Source organism: Psammomys obesus, unplaced genomic scaffold (genome assembly GCF_907164565.1).
Source record: "Psammomys obesus unplaced genomic scaffold, mPsaObe1.curated_primary_1811, whole genome shotgun sequence".
Lineage (NCBI taxonomy): Eukaryota > Metazoa > Chordata > Mammalia > Rodentia > Muridae > Psammomys > Psammomys obesus.
In genome coordinates, this window is record NW_026589732.1 from 2,125,369 (window position 1) to 2,139,077 (window position 13,709).

A 13,709-nucleotide genomic window follows, 5' to 3' on the forward strand; every position below is an offset into this window, starting at 1 on the left:
GGAGGTATAGAATTCTATGAAGTTTTACACAGAGTCATGTGACCACATGCTAGTAAGACCACATTCAAGATTCAGGCTATTCCACCACTTCAAAAAGTCCAGGGCCAGGAGGTAACTCAGTACTCACCTTGCCTGTACAAAATCCCCATCACGATATAACCCTGGTGTGGTGGGGTATCCCTGAAACCTAAGCCCTTGGACATCAGATGCTCATGGTCATCCTTGACTACATAGCGATTCTGAAGCCAACCTGGGATACCTGAGATACCATCTCAAGGCAAAAACAAAAAACAAAAAAAAATCCCTTGCGCTCTGCAGCTGTAGCTCCTTTTTCTCTGTCTTCAGTCTGCTCTCTGGTCCTAGGGTTTTCTCTCATCCAGGATGTTGTACGGAGGCAGCCATGTAGTCGGAGGCCTCCCAAGGCAGAGCCTGTGAGCACCTGTGAGGATCTTGCGTCTGTGTGCTCAGTTTCTCCTTGTCAGGAGCGTCCCGTCATTGACGCACCACAGGCTATGTCCCTCACTCCTCCCCAGGCCAGCCTCCTCCCAATGCGGTGTTTCCCAGGGTGGCCATTTCCAGTGTGGCATGCCCAGTGTGGCAGATCTGAGTGATCCTACACCCACTGATTTAATGACGTTTTCTTGAGAATTTTTGCATCTATATTCATGAGGAATGTTAGGCTGTAGCTTTCTTTCTGTAAGGAAGGTCTTTGTCTACTTTCGATGGGGGGTTGGGGAAGAAGGCGTTAGGCCTCTAAAATGACTGAAAAGTGTTTCCGCCTCTTCTATTTTCTGTAAAAGTTGGCGTCAAGTTGGTATTATTTCTTCCTTAAATCACTCTGTATTAAACTTGCAGCGAAGCCATTAGAATCTGGGGTTTTCTTTGTTTGAGGTTTCAGTTTTGAATTCATTTTTTGCAGTCGGTATTGGGCTGTTTCTGTCGACTTCTTGAGGGAAGCTTTGGTAGTCTGTGCCTTCCAAAGAACTGGCCCTTTTCATCTACATTATTAACTTCATGACAGAAGTTGAAGTCTGGATTAGCCACACACACGTGAACCGCTCACCTAAGGAGACACGGAGAACAAAGGACAGAAATTCTGGCCCCGGAGATTATCAGACATTCATGAAAAATGTTGGGACTTTCTGAAAGGAAATAGATTATTAAAGGTACAATTATGCACAAAGATGTGAAGGCAGTCTTACTCTAAAAATTTGGAAATCACATAAATGTCAAATAGAAGACTGTGCTTAATTCTCTTGATAGGAGAGAGAGCGTGTACACAGAGTGAAACACGCATAGCGGATCAAGAAAGGAACATAACAGAATAATATTGCTTTGTCTACGGAGAATTTTTCTTCTTCTTTTTTTTTTTTTTATTAAATTTCCAGTGTGTGTGTGTGTGTGTGTGTGTGTGTGTGTGTGTGTGTGTGTTTAGTTTTTGAGACAGGGCTTCATGTATCCCTAGCTGGCTTCAAACTTTCCGTGTAGTTCCGGATGATCTTGAACTTCTCATCCTCCCACCTTCATTTTCTAAGTGCGGAGGTTACAGACATGTGCCCCATGCCTGGTTTTATACAGTGCTGGGATCGGACTCAGAGATTTAAGGCAGCCAGGCAAGCATTTGCCAACTGAGCTACATCCCCAGGCTCTCGGTTATTTATATATACATATAGGTATGTATACATAGATACATAATACATATTTAATGAGGAAAAATCTAGCAGGGGAAAAAAAATCAGTATTTTCCTTTGTCTCTAGCGGAACATGACTAGTTCTTATCAAATGGGATCCAACATAGAGCCTCCTCAAAAATGTGGTGATGAGCTAGACTTCGTTCCTCACATCTGTAATTCCAGCACTTTTAAGGCTGAGCCTTAAAGTTCCCAGCCAGCCTGAGCTAGAACCGAACAAACAAAAAATTGAAAAGAAAGCTCCACCCTCAGACAACACCAACAAAAACAAAGCAGCAATGTACTAGGAGTTGAGGTCTGAAGGGTGTTGCCCTGGATGGTCTTCTTTTCTAGAAGCTTCCAGTCTCTCTGCTAATGACCTCCAAGGATGCCTTTGCCCTCTACTTGCAGGGCAGGGCACCTGGTTTTGCTCTTCAGGCGTGGACTCCATGTCAACTCTCTTCACTGACATTCTGTCCTAAAAGCCTTTTGCAGAGGACCCTCCTCAGGCACCGAAGCTCACAGGACCCTCTTCTCATTGGCAATAATGCCAGGATCCCTGGACTGTGAGCATTCTCCCTCTTGTGGCCATCACCTCCAGACACACACAGAGAGAAAGTGGCCTCTCACAGAAGGAAAGCTCGGTAAGATCTCACTGTCTTGACCAGTTCTGCTATAATCTAGGACTCCCACCCTTGCAGGGGTCGCTATAAGGTTTGTGGCAACTGACACTGGGCCACTGACTAGGTCCTTTAACTCTGTGTCTCTATAAAGGAAGAAGCAGAAGGTTGGGAAAGGAAACGGAAAGAGAGGGACAGGGATAGGGGAAGAGTAGAGAGTGGGCAGAGAAAAGGAAGGGGAGGAGATGAGAGAGAAGAGGAAGAGAAAGGAAAGGCAAAGAGAAGGGCCGCAGAAAGAACCGGGAGAGGGCCTAAGGACTTAGCTTGGTAGTGGAGCATTTGCCTCAAATGTGAGGCTCTGGGCTCTGGAGTCCCGAGAGCCACTGTATGATGGTCTGGTACAACCATCCGTGGATCAGAAACGGCAGCTTGCAGACCACCTTCTGTCTTAGTGTTACTATTGCTGTGATGAAACACCATGACCAAGAGCAACTTGGGAGGAAAGGGTTTATTCACTCACAGTTTCATATACTAGTTCATTATCAAAAGCAGTAAGAGCAGGAACTGAAATAGGTCAGGAACCTGGAGGCAGGAGCTGATGCAGAGGCCATGGAGGGGTTCTGCTTACTGGCTTGCTCCCTCTGACTTGCTCAGCCTGCTTTCTTATAAAACCCAGGACTATCAGCACAGGGGTGGACCCCACAAAATGGGCTGGGCCCTCCCACATTAATCACTAATTTTAAAATGCCCTAGGCTTGCCCACATTCTTATAGGGGCCTTCTCTTCTCTTCTCTTTCCTATCCTTTTGTTTTGTTTTGGGGTTTTGTTTTTTTGAGATGGGGTTTCTCTGCGTAGCCCTGAATGTCCTGGAACAATGTAGACCAGCCTGGCCTTGAGCTCAGAGATCCACCTGTCTCTTCCTCCTGGGTGATGAGATCAAAGGTATGTACCACCATCGCCTGACTGGAGGCATTTAATTGAGAGTTCCTTTAAAGATGACTTTAGCTTGTGTCAGGTTGACATAAAACTTTCCAGCACACTTTCCTCCTGAAATTGCCTCTCCTCAAGCCTGCTATCCACACTGTCAAAGAGAGACCCATGACAACCATGCCCTCCCAAAACCACTGTCCTTAGTACTACAAGGATGGCTGCCCTCTGCTGGGCTGGCCCCACACAGCCTTGGGACCTTTCTGACTCACTGCCCATCCTGGAGCAGAGACAGTGTCAAAAGCTCTGGCCCTCTGACATGAGGCACTGCCAATGGTAGGCTCTTCCTCCTACTCCAAACCAGGGGGTCTGGCTCACAAAGATGTCTGCTATGGGCAGGGTGACCCTACCCTGAATAATCCTACTCTAGCACTTAGAGTCTAAGGGTCAATGAAACCTATGGAACATGAAATGTGGGACAACTAAAAAAATAGAAAAATGTGCTGTTAAGGCATATAAAAATTTCCCTGTAAAATATTTTGTTTTAGGCCAGCAAGATGGCTTCATGGGTTAAAGCACTTGCTGACAAGGCTGATGACCTGAGTTCAATCCCTAAGATCCACAGAAGGGTAGGCGAGGACCACCTCCTGTGAGCTGTCCTCTGACCTTCACTGCGCGCACGCACCCTCACATACACACACATATAAAACAAACAACTGAATCGAGTGGAGTTTTCCTTAAAGGTAAGTCATTTCACTCCAAACAGAATATAAATTGAAAATAGAACCTTTTTCACACAACACATGAAACTTTCCCCTGATCCATTTCCCCTCTTTCCACTCCTAGATCTTCCCCACCTGCCCACCCACCCAGATCCTTGCCTTTTCTTTCTCCTTTTCACTAGAACTGAAACAGGCATCCAGCCAGAGAGCGGTTGGTCACTCCCAAACTTCTGTGCCATTATTGCACTAGTGTAATGTGCAGTCAGGTCAGCATACATCGAAGGGTTTGTAGCTGGGCTGGCGTTTATCTGTCTTCTCCGGTAGCTTGCAGAACATCTTTCAGGACCGTGAACACTCGTCAGTAGGGGTGAGGGCTCTAGATAGGCACCAGCTTGACTTTTCTGTGTCCAATGGATTATGTAGGTGTGTCTTCAGCAATAGGGCCTTATGATCAGTTTGTAGAAAGCAACCTGTAACCTTGGAAACAGCCTGGGTTATTTGGGGTTTCCATGGGGCCCTTTTGGCACTGGAGGTTTCATTTGCTGGTGAGAGATGTCTAGCTGGGGATTTATCTCCCCTGTTATTCCTTGATTCCATTTTAGATTTCTTAAAAGATTTAGAAAGCTCCTGTTGTAGTTGGTTTCCATATAACACCTCAAAAGGTCCTTAGTCTTAGCTATCCTTCCCAATACTCCTCCCCCAGTTTCTTTCCCATCCCTATTTAATTTTCTCATTCCAGCCTCCTCCCTCCCAGCTCATCCATAATTATATATCTATATGTTATAGTTCCTTTTTCTTGGGAGAGCCTTCCCTCCCACCTATTCCCTTATTTTATACGTCATTCTAACCTCTGTGGTTATATGGATTGTAGCTTGCTTATTAAAACAACAACAACAACAACAACAACAACAAAAAACTGCCCCATTCTCGCCAATAAACAATCCATACAGAGAAAAACTAAACAGAGGAATTCTGGAGCTAACTGATGTCACAAATCATTTTACCTGGCATATATTTATAGAACATTTCATCCAAACATAAAGTGTACCTTTTTCTCAGCAATTCATAGAACTTTCTCCAAAACTGACTATGTATGGACAGACACAAAACAACTCTCAACAGATGCAAGAAAATTGAAATAACATCCTGTATCCTATCTGACCATCATGGATTAAAATCAGATATCAACAACAGAAAAAGTAATAGAAAACAGAAACCGAACAATTCATCCCTGAATGAAAAATGGGTCAAGACAGCTATCAAGAAAGAAATTAAACGCTTTTTAGAATTGAATTAAAATGAAAACGCAACAACCCAAACGTATGGGTCTGATGAAGGTGGTTCTATGAATGTGCTGGAGAGATGGCTCATTGTTAAGAGCTTTGGCTGCTCTTCCAGAGGACCCAGGTTCCATTCTCAGCACTCTCATCAGGCGGCTCACAGCATCTGTGACTCCAGCTTCAGGAGACCTCACACCTCTGTGTCCCGCCCCACAGGACTCAGTTATTCGTGGGGGCGAAGGGGGTCAATCCTGGAAAAGATGGGGGAGAGAGAGAAAGGACACAAGCAGACAGTTGCCGGTCAAGTGTCTCTTTTATTGAACTTTGGTGTTTCTTTTAAAACATGGTTTTGGCAGGGCGGGGGAGAGGGGCGAGAAAGGGGAGTAGTAGTGGAAAAATACCAAGACCCTTGGTGAGAAGTTCCCAAGGCTAAGAAGGTGGGTTAAAGAGTTACAAGGCCCGAAGATAACATCGGTGGTCACATCGGTGGTCACATCGGTGGTCACGAATGTGTCCCAAAGCAAACAGTTTTGGGAACAATGGGTTGTAAGAAGCTATGGCCTGCTGGCGCTCGGTGCTTATCTGGCAGGTCAGGCCCTTAGGGAGGGTCCCAGGGCTTTGCTCCCAACACCGCTGGCCTCTGTGGGCACCTGACACTCATGTGTACATGTTGACACAGAGAGTGGACATGTCAGCAAGGAGTCAGGGTCCCTTCAGCAGCTTCACCGGGTCAGTGTAAAGATGACGAAACTGAGGTCAAGAGCAAGGCTACAAAAGAGAATAAGTAAGATCCAGGGACAAAGACCTCTCTTCCCAGCATGCACTTGGGCTTCAAACTCTGCTCTGAACTCACTTGCCTTCAGTTCAGAAAGTGGTTGCTCCTGTCAGGAAAGGTCAGAGTCCTTGATTAAAGCAACTCGTGCTCTAGCAGGTGGTTAGCTCTCTTTGGTGAGGACTGGACAGTGACTCCGTGGCGCCCACTTAGACTGTTTCTCAGGATATGATGTGACGCCTATGTCTGGTGTGCACAACCCAGCAGAAACCCCTCTCTGGACTCGGGATCCAGGAAACCTGAATCCCATTCCTAATGTTTTCATAGGCAAGCAGTGTGACCCTTCTCTATATACAGTGTGGTGCCTTCCTCTCTATATGTCTTAAATCTCCTACCCGACATTGAGACTAACAGTCTCCCAAGTTCTGTCCCATGTTAGGGTAAGTACTATCTATAGCCCCATTTCACAGTTGCAGAGAATGAGGCAGTCGGGGGTAGGTGATCCGCACAGGCTTCCCAGAGAGTGAGCACTGCAAAGGCCCAGGGCTGGAAAACAGGCAAATCTATCTTCACTAAGATCACTGCTGGAAGAGTGGAGCTAGGCCAGTGACTAGGGACAGAGAGGCTCCTTGTAAGGCTTAGAGATGTGGAGGTATGGCCTGGGCTATAGCTGGAACCCTTATGCTGGTCCCTAGTTCTGTCTATGGGCACAGTCGTGGACAGGTCTCCGTGGAGTTCAGGGCTCTTCCTTGTGTTTCCAGGCTCTGGCAGAGGGCTCACAGGGCAGTGGGATGAAGGGCTGGATGGCTGAGGATTAGCTGCCGGGTAGGGGTCCGCTTAATAGATTGGCTCCCTCAGACCTGCTGCTGCTGAGCCCCAGGATTATCGTGTATTTACAACCCTGCTTCTCTTTAGCAGTGATTTAAAGACACTTATCTGCAAAGCCTCATGGTGCTCCTGGGAGTTAAACCAGGAGGTGAGGTCTGGCTTACAGGCCAGGGGTGGGCCTAGGGCAGGGATAGCAAGATTAGAACCTTTTTCTTGAGGCCTATTGGTGCCTCAAGAGACCCTGCAAAGACAACCCACTATCATCTCCCAGGATCTGTGACTTGAATTCTCTCCATGGGGGATATTGAAAGTAGGAAAGGGGCATTTTTTTTTCTGGCCAGCAGAGACTGTTTAAAGTCTTACTGTTAATATTTAAGCCTGGGAAGTGTTGGGACAATGAGCTCATGAGCTGCTGCTGGGACAAAAAGCCGATGGTGAGTGCATGTTTGCTTGACATCCGTCCAGAACTGTGTGCATACAGGCACCGAACAACAAGCACCACGATGCTGCGATGGCACAGCGTGTAACACCCCCAAACCAGTTGCTGCAGGATGGGTGTGATTGGAAGGGCACCCCCGACAGGTGGAGCCTCCTAATTCTGCCTTGTGACCTCTGTGAGGTCTTCACTTGTTGGAAGAGTCCTTGAGGCGACTACACACTTAGGATATGTGCACAGGACCGTAACCACTGTTGAGATGGCTCAGCAGCTCTCTCTGTTTTTATTGCTGTCATCAAACATCGTGACTAAAGCTGCTTGGTGAAGAAAGAGTTTCTTTTGGCTTACAATTCTCTGGTCACTCTGTCACTGAGGGGGGTTCAGGGCAGGAACTCAAGGCAGCAACCTGGAGGCAGGAAGCATTAGAGGAGTGCCGCTTACTGGCTTGCTCCCATGGCTTGTTTATTTTGCTTTCTTTCAGAACCCAGGGCCACCTGCCCATGGGTAAAATCACCCGAAAGAGCCAGGCTCTTGCATGTCAATCTCTTAATCAAGAAACTGTCCTATAGACTTGCTTACAGCCCAATCTTACGGAGGCATTTTCTCCATTGAGGTTTCCTTTTCTCAGATTATGTCAAAATGAACAAAATCCCCCAACCAGGATAGCAGGTAAAGGTGCTTGCTACCAAGCCTGGGTGACCTGAGTTCAATCACAGTGGAAGGAGAAAACTGACTCTTGCATATTGTCATCACACACACACACACACACACACACACACACACACACACACTGAGAGAGAGAGAGAGGCAGGCATACATCATACAGACACACACACTTGCATATACATATACAAAGGCACACACACTCACACATACATACACAGATACACATTATTAAAAAATCAATAAATCTTAAGGTGTTTCTTGGGCACATGACAATGAGGGACTCATAGCTGGACAGGACAATGAAGGATTCCTAGCACAGAAATCCCCAGCCTTTTCTTCCAGCTCTCTTCAGGCATCCTTGCCTGTCTCTCAAGTCACAATCATGTGTTCTCACCTGGAAGGATATTGTTTCCAAGTAACAGAGTCCCCTGAAACTCTTTAACTGTGGAACGCTCTGAGAGCCACTGGCATACGCTGGCAGCTGGCCTCCAAGGACAAGAGACAACACGTTCAAGGTCATACATGAGATCCGAGTGCAGGAGACACAGCTGCTAAACTGGGACGCAGTGCCATGAAACCTAAGAAAAGTGACCCCAGCTCCAGGAATACACAGATAGAAGTTTCCCGGGGACTTGAGGACAGATGGTGTTTTAGATGGCAACAAGACAAGAAATCCTCGCCCCACTGTGGTGGGAAGGAACAGGCCACAGCTGTAACAATACTCTCTGCTCTTTCTGAAAACACCTCTTAATGTGTCCAATGTTTATCAGTCCGGTTCCCGGCATACCACACTTAGTTGCTTGTCTTCTTTTAAAAATTAATTAATTTATATTTATTTTATGTGCATTGATGTTTAGCCTACATGTAGGTCTGTGGGAGGGTGTCAGATCTTGGAGTTACAAACAGTTGTGAGCTGCCATGTAGGTGCTGGGAATTGAACCCTGGTCCTCTGGAAGAGCAGCCACTGCTCTTAACTGCTGAGCCATCTCTCTAGCCCTTGGTTGTTTGTCTCGATAGCTTTGTTTGTCTCGATAGCTTCGTTTGTCCTAACAGGATCCAGAGGTGTGCCAGGGTCTGCTGTTGAGTAAAATAGTGGTTGCGGCCAAAATGGCACAGTAGTGTTCAGAAGGATGCTCCTGTGTGAAGCCCTCACAGCCCCCCCCCCCATTCTCAGATTGTTCTTATCCATCTTAAATTTCACACTGTCGATGAGAGCAGGATAAAAATGAGGGGTGAGTTTTGACAAATGAAAGAGACATGAAGGGGCACCCAGGGAAGTGAGCACCTCTCAGCGAAGACAGAGGGCAAGGGAGCTGCATACCTGAGCACAGTATAGTCTCCGCTGCTTGAGGGCTTGCCCAGGCCTGGAGGAGTCGCCTCTGAGCGCACACCTGGATGCTGGCATCCTGGAAGGAGATCTTGGCTCCCTGAAAGGTAATTACCTCCAAAGTCAGATGGGCAGGCCAGCTGGTGACACAGATCAACCCTAATGTCTTACTTGCTTTCCTATAGCTGTGAAGAGACACCATAACCAAGGCAACTTATAGAAGAAACAGTTTATGGGGGCCTTTCAGTTTTAGCGTCCATGACCATTATGGCGGCAGGCAGGCATGGTGCTAGAGCAGTAGCTGAGAGCTCACAGCTGGTTCGCAAGCTTGAGGCAGAGGGATTGCTAACTGGGAATGGCATGGACTTTGAAACTTCAAAATCCACCCCCAGCGACAACCCCCCACACACACAGGGCCACACCTCCTAATCCTTCCCAAACAGTTCCCGTTACGATATAAATATTACATACCAAAAAACAGGTATGGTACAAGGAAGTTTATTGCCGAAAGGACAGGGGAGAGAGGGAGAGGATTTACCATCTGAGTGAGCCATGAGAGAGACAGTGGATAGTGTGTGAGAGCAAAGTGGGAAGGGAGGGACAGAGGGACAGAGAGACAGGCAGAGGGCGTGTGCCGTGATGGGCTGGTTCTTTATATCTGGTGCACAGCTGAAGTGTGTCTGGCACACGCCTGGTGGCGGCCGGTGATGACATCAGGTTGGTAGATTACCTGGGAATGGGCTAGGGCATGGGCTTGTGAGCTAAGAGTTCCACTAACTGGGACCAAGAATTCAAACATGGAAGTCTGTAAGGGCCGTTCTCATTCAAATCACCACACCAAATACAATGTCAGAGAAGCCATAATATAATCAGGGTTTATCTACCACAAGGCAGGAGGGAATTAGGGACAACATGAAGGTTAGACATATTATTCTTAGTATTTTTCCTTTCTTTCTTGTTTTGTTGTTGTTGTTTTTGTTTTTTATACCAAACATCAGATTTATGATAGAACTCAGTGTCAGAATGCTTGCCTGGTGTGTACTAGACCTTGGTTCCATCTCAGTCTAAACAAACAAACCTCAAACCAAAACAAAAAAATCACTACCACCATCAAGAAAACATCAAATTGTCATATACACCAAACTATTGTATTCATCAGCATGCGTGTGACTCAAGAGCCTCCAGCCAGACCTCGACGGACAATGGAACCGTACAGAACCAGGAAGCAGAATCTCCCATTGTGCTTGGCCGAGAACAGCTCCCCAAAGCCTCATTCCTGCCTTCTGGAACCTGGCAATGGTACCCCAGGCGGTCAAAGGGTCTTTGCAGACACAGTTGAGCCAAAAATGTGACAATTAGGGCTGGTGAGATGGCTAAGAGAATAAAGGTTCTTGTCTCCAAGCCTGATGACCTGAGTTCAGTCCTGAGAGCCCACACGGTAGAAGGAGAAAAATGACTCCCACAAGTTGTCCACTGATCATCACACATGTACTGCCTCGTGTACAGGCACACACACACACACACACACACACACACACACACACACACATAAATAAATGTGGTTTTAAAAAAGTTTTTAAATTTAAAATTAATTTTTAAAATTTAATCCCCCCAAATTAGGAGGCTATCACGAATTAGCCAGATGGGACCTGCCTGCAGTCACCCATGTCCTTACGAAAAGAAAGTGAGGGACATCGGATGCTGACAAATACAACTCTAGAACAACTCAAGCACAGGAGGGAGTGACATGCAAGGAAATGCTGGCAAAGCCGCTACAGGCCGGGTGACAGCTCTTCCTAAGCCTTAGGAAGGAGCATGGCTCCTTCACACCTACGGGATTGGCCCAAGTGAGGTGGATAATTGACTTCTAACTTGCAGGCTGTAAGAGACCAGATGTGTGTTATTGTAAAGTGGAAGCCATGCCCCAACCACCCTCCCCCAAGCAACCAACCCAGAAAACTATACTGTCATCTCTTGAAAAAAATGGGCAAGCTGAGAGCAAGAACTTCCCCCCAGGGCTATCAAGCTGAGTGTGTCCAAGGTCCCAGGCCTAGAAGCTTCTGTTGCAGGCAATGCTCTTCACCAAAGCCGCTGAACCTTTGTGCAAGGCGATGAATTCGTTTCCTGCATGTTCAAGCGATATCAAGTGGCACTAGCCTTCCTAGGTCACTCGTTAGTGCTAGGCTTTGAGGAGGGAGAGAAGTAGTTTGAAAGGGATATTGAGTCAAATCGTCCTTCAGGGAAGACGTTTATTGACACAGCAGCTGACAGGAGGGAAGGAGGCTGAAGTAAGAGGTTTCAGCCCCAAAAGACAAAGCAGGATGTCTGCTTTTAACAGTTTCTGAGTTGGGCTAGAGAGCAAGAGAGAGATGGCTCAGTGGTTTAGGGAACTTGTTGCTCTCCCAGAGGACCGAGGTTCAATTTCCAGTACCCACAGAGTGGCTCACAACCATCTGTAACCCAAGTTCAAAGGTAACTTATGGGAGAAAAGGGTTTATTTCAGCTTACACATCCAGGCCGAGGTCCTTCATTGAGGAAATTCGGAGCAGGAACTGAAGCAGAAACCATGAAGGAACACCGATTCTTGCCTTGTTCACTGGCTCATGCTCAACTAGATTCTTATACAATCAGGACCACCTGTGTAGGGAATTGGCGCCCCCCACAGTGGGCTGGGTCCTCTCACATCAGTCCTCAATACGGACAGTCTCTCACAGGCATGGCCACAGGTTAATTTGACAACGACGATTCTTCAGTTGAGATTTCTTCTTCCCAAGTGACTCTAGGTTGTGTCAAGTTCACAGTAAAAACTAACCATTCCAAGCTTTTAATTAATTAACTGGTTAGTTAATTAATAATTGATATGTGCCTTATGCTGCGTGACCATGGCAGAGTAGTTTAGGCTACCTGCCAGGGAATGAGACTCCATGCAAATGTGACAGTAGTCAGTCTAGGTTGCCTCTAGGTTGCAGGGGAGCCGTGGCTGGCTTCGTTCTTATTTTGGTGTAGCCCTCTCTAGGCCTGGGTTCTCTAACAATTAGCTGTGTGAACCAATTAAACAACCCCATTTTTTGTTTGTTTGTTTTTTGTTTTTGTTTTTTTAAGACAGGGTTTCTCTGTACAGTCCTGGCTGTCCTGGGACTTTCTCTATAGACCAGGCTGGTCTTGAACTCAGAGATCCACCTATCTCTGCCTTTTGAGTGGTAGGATTAAAGGCGTGCACCACCACCACCCAGCTATAATCTCATCTTTTCAAATTTGGCTGCAGCTAGACTCTCTGAGGATATTCCATCACTCCCACAGCCAGGTGTCATCTCCTGAGAGTCCAGTCAGGTGTTCTGGGAGGGGCCTGGGTGCCAGCAGCTTATAGAAGCCCTCGGTTGATTGTAACGTGCAGCCAGGGCCTGGGATAGCCTGTCTGTCCCTGAATCCAGGCACCCACCTCTAGGATGGAGCTCCTGGGCGGGCCACCCACGCCTGGAGGTGCACAGTCTCAGATGAGGTGACCCACACAAGGTGCCCAGGGCCAGGAAGCCCTCAGTGAGTACCCTCAGCACTGGACTTCAGGCCAGACCGGTGGGTGGCTTTCCACTGCCCCATGCTGTATAACCATTTAAAAATGCCTCAGAGTGAAGAGGGAGGCCCCATAGGCACTGACATAGCAATGTTTTCTCAGGAGCATCGAAACCAAACTTCTCAAGCTCTGGGGAGACAGAAGACAGGGTCTGCTCAGCAGTCTGTGTCCCTCGGGCTTTGTGTGTGGAGTCCTGGCGTCACGCTCAAAGCTCTGAGCAGGCACCTGAGCCAATGTCACCTTGACAGTTGAGTGTTTTTCTCCCTGTACCACATGCTGTACAGTTACACAAGAAACTGCCTATGTACGGTTATTCTGCTCTGAGAGGCAGCACAGAATTCCACCCACCCCGCCCCGTCCCCACTCCACAGACTTTTCATAGAGAAGAGAGGCACTGTGGTTTACCAGGACACCCGGGCTTCCTGCAGTAGCTCTGAGTTTTAAATAACCGCCTGCCTCTTCCATGCTCAGTGAAGCTGATGTTCCTTTGTCCCAGAGAGAAACAGCTTTGTCACCCTCAGATACTTCCGGAGGAGAACACAGAGGCTTTGAGTCTAATGATCAGGAATTTGGGAGGTAGTCAGGCCAGTTCAGCTTCCACAGCCTGTCCTTGCGCTCTGTGAAGAAACGGGGACAATTGTAACAGGGCCTCAGACCTTAGCCTAACTGACTCCATGAAAGTACCATTCAGCCCACAGCACCATTTACCAAAACTAAAACAAAGACTTAATCCACCCAAGTTCATGGTTCTGGGAAAATCCCTAATGTACTAATTTTGCTTCTTAACTCCCATTGTTCTGCTTCTGGCTAACTGTTTTTGTTAACTTAAGTATGTCAACCCCAATTATTATTATTATTATTATTATTATTATTATTATTATTATTATTAT

The 13,709-nt window shown here is 47.0% G+C and overlaps 1 long non-coding RNA gene across 3 annotated transcripts in view; it reads right to left on the reverse strand.

Annotated features, from left to right (window-relative positions):
* Positions 1–5,513: 5,513 nt before the first annotated feature.
* Positions 5,514–13,709, reverse strand: part of LOC129675348 (uncharacterized) — a 9,460-nt gene continuing 1,264 nt past the window's right edge. The window contains exons 3-5 of one of the 3 annotated variants that reach the window (XR_008719904.1): positions 13,225–13,436; positions 9,243–9,348; positions 5,514–5,987 (exon numbers count right to left, since the gene is read on the reverse strand). This is a non-coding gene — a long non-coding RNA (uncharacterized LOC129675348). Of the gene's footprint in view, positions 7,662–9,242; positions 9,349–11,756; positions 13,180–13,224; positions 13,437–13,709 lie in introns of those variants that run through there. The other 2 variants (XR_008719905.1, XR_008719903.1) reach the window with 2 other exon arrangements.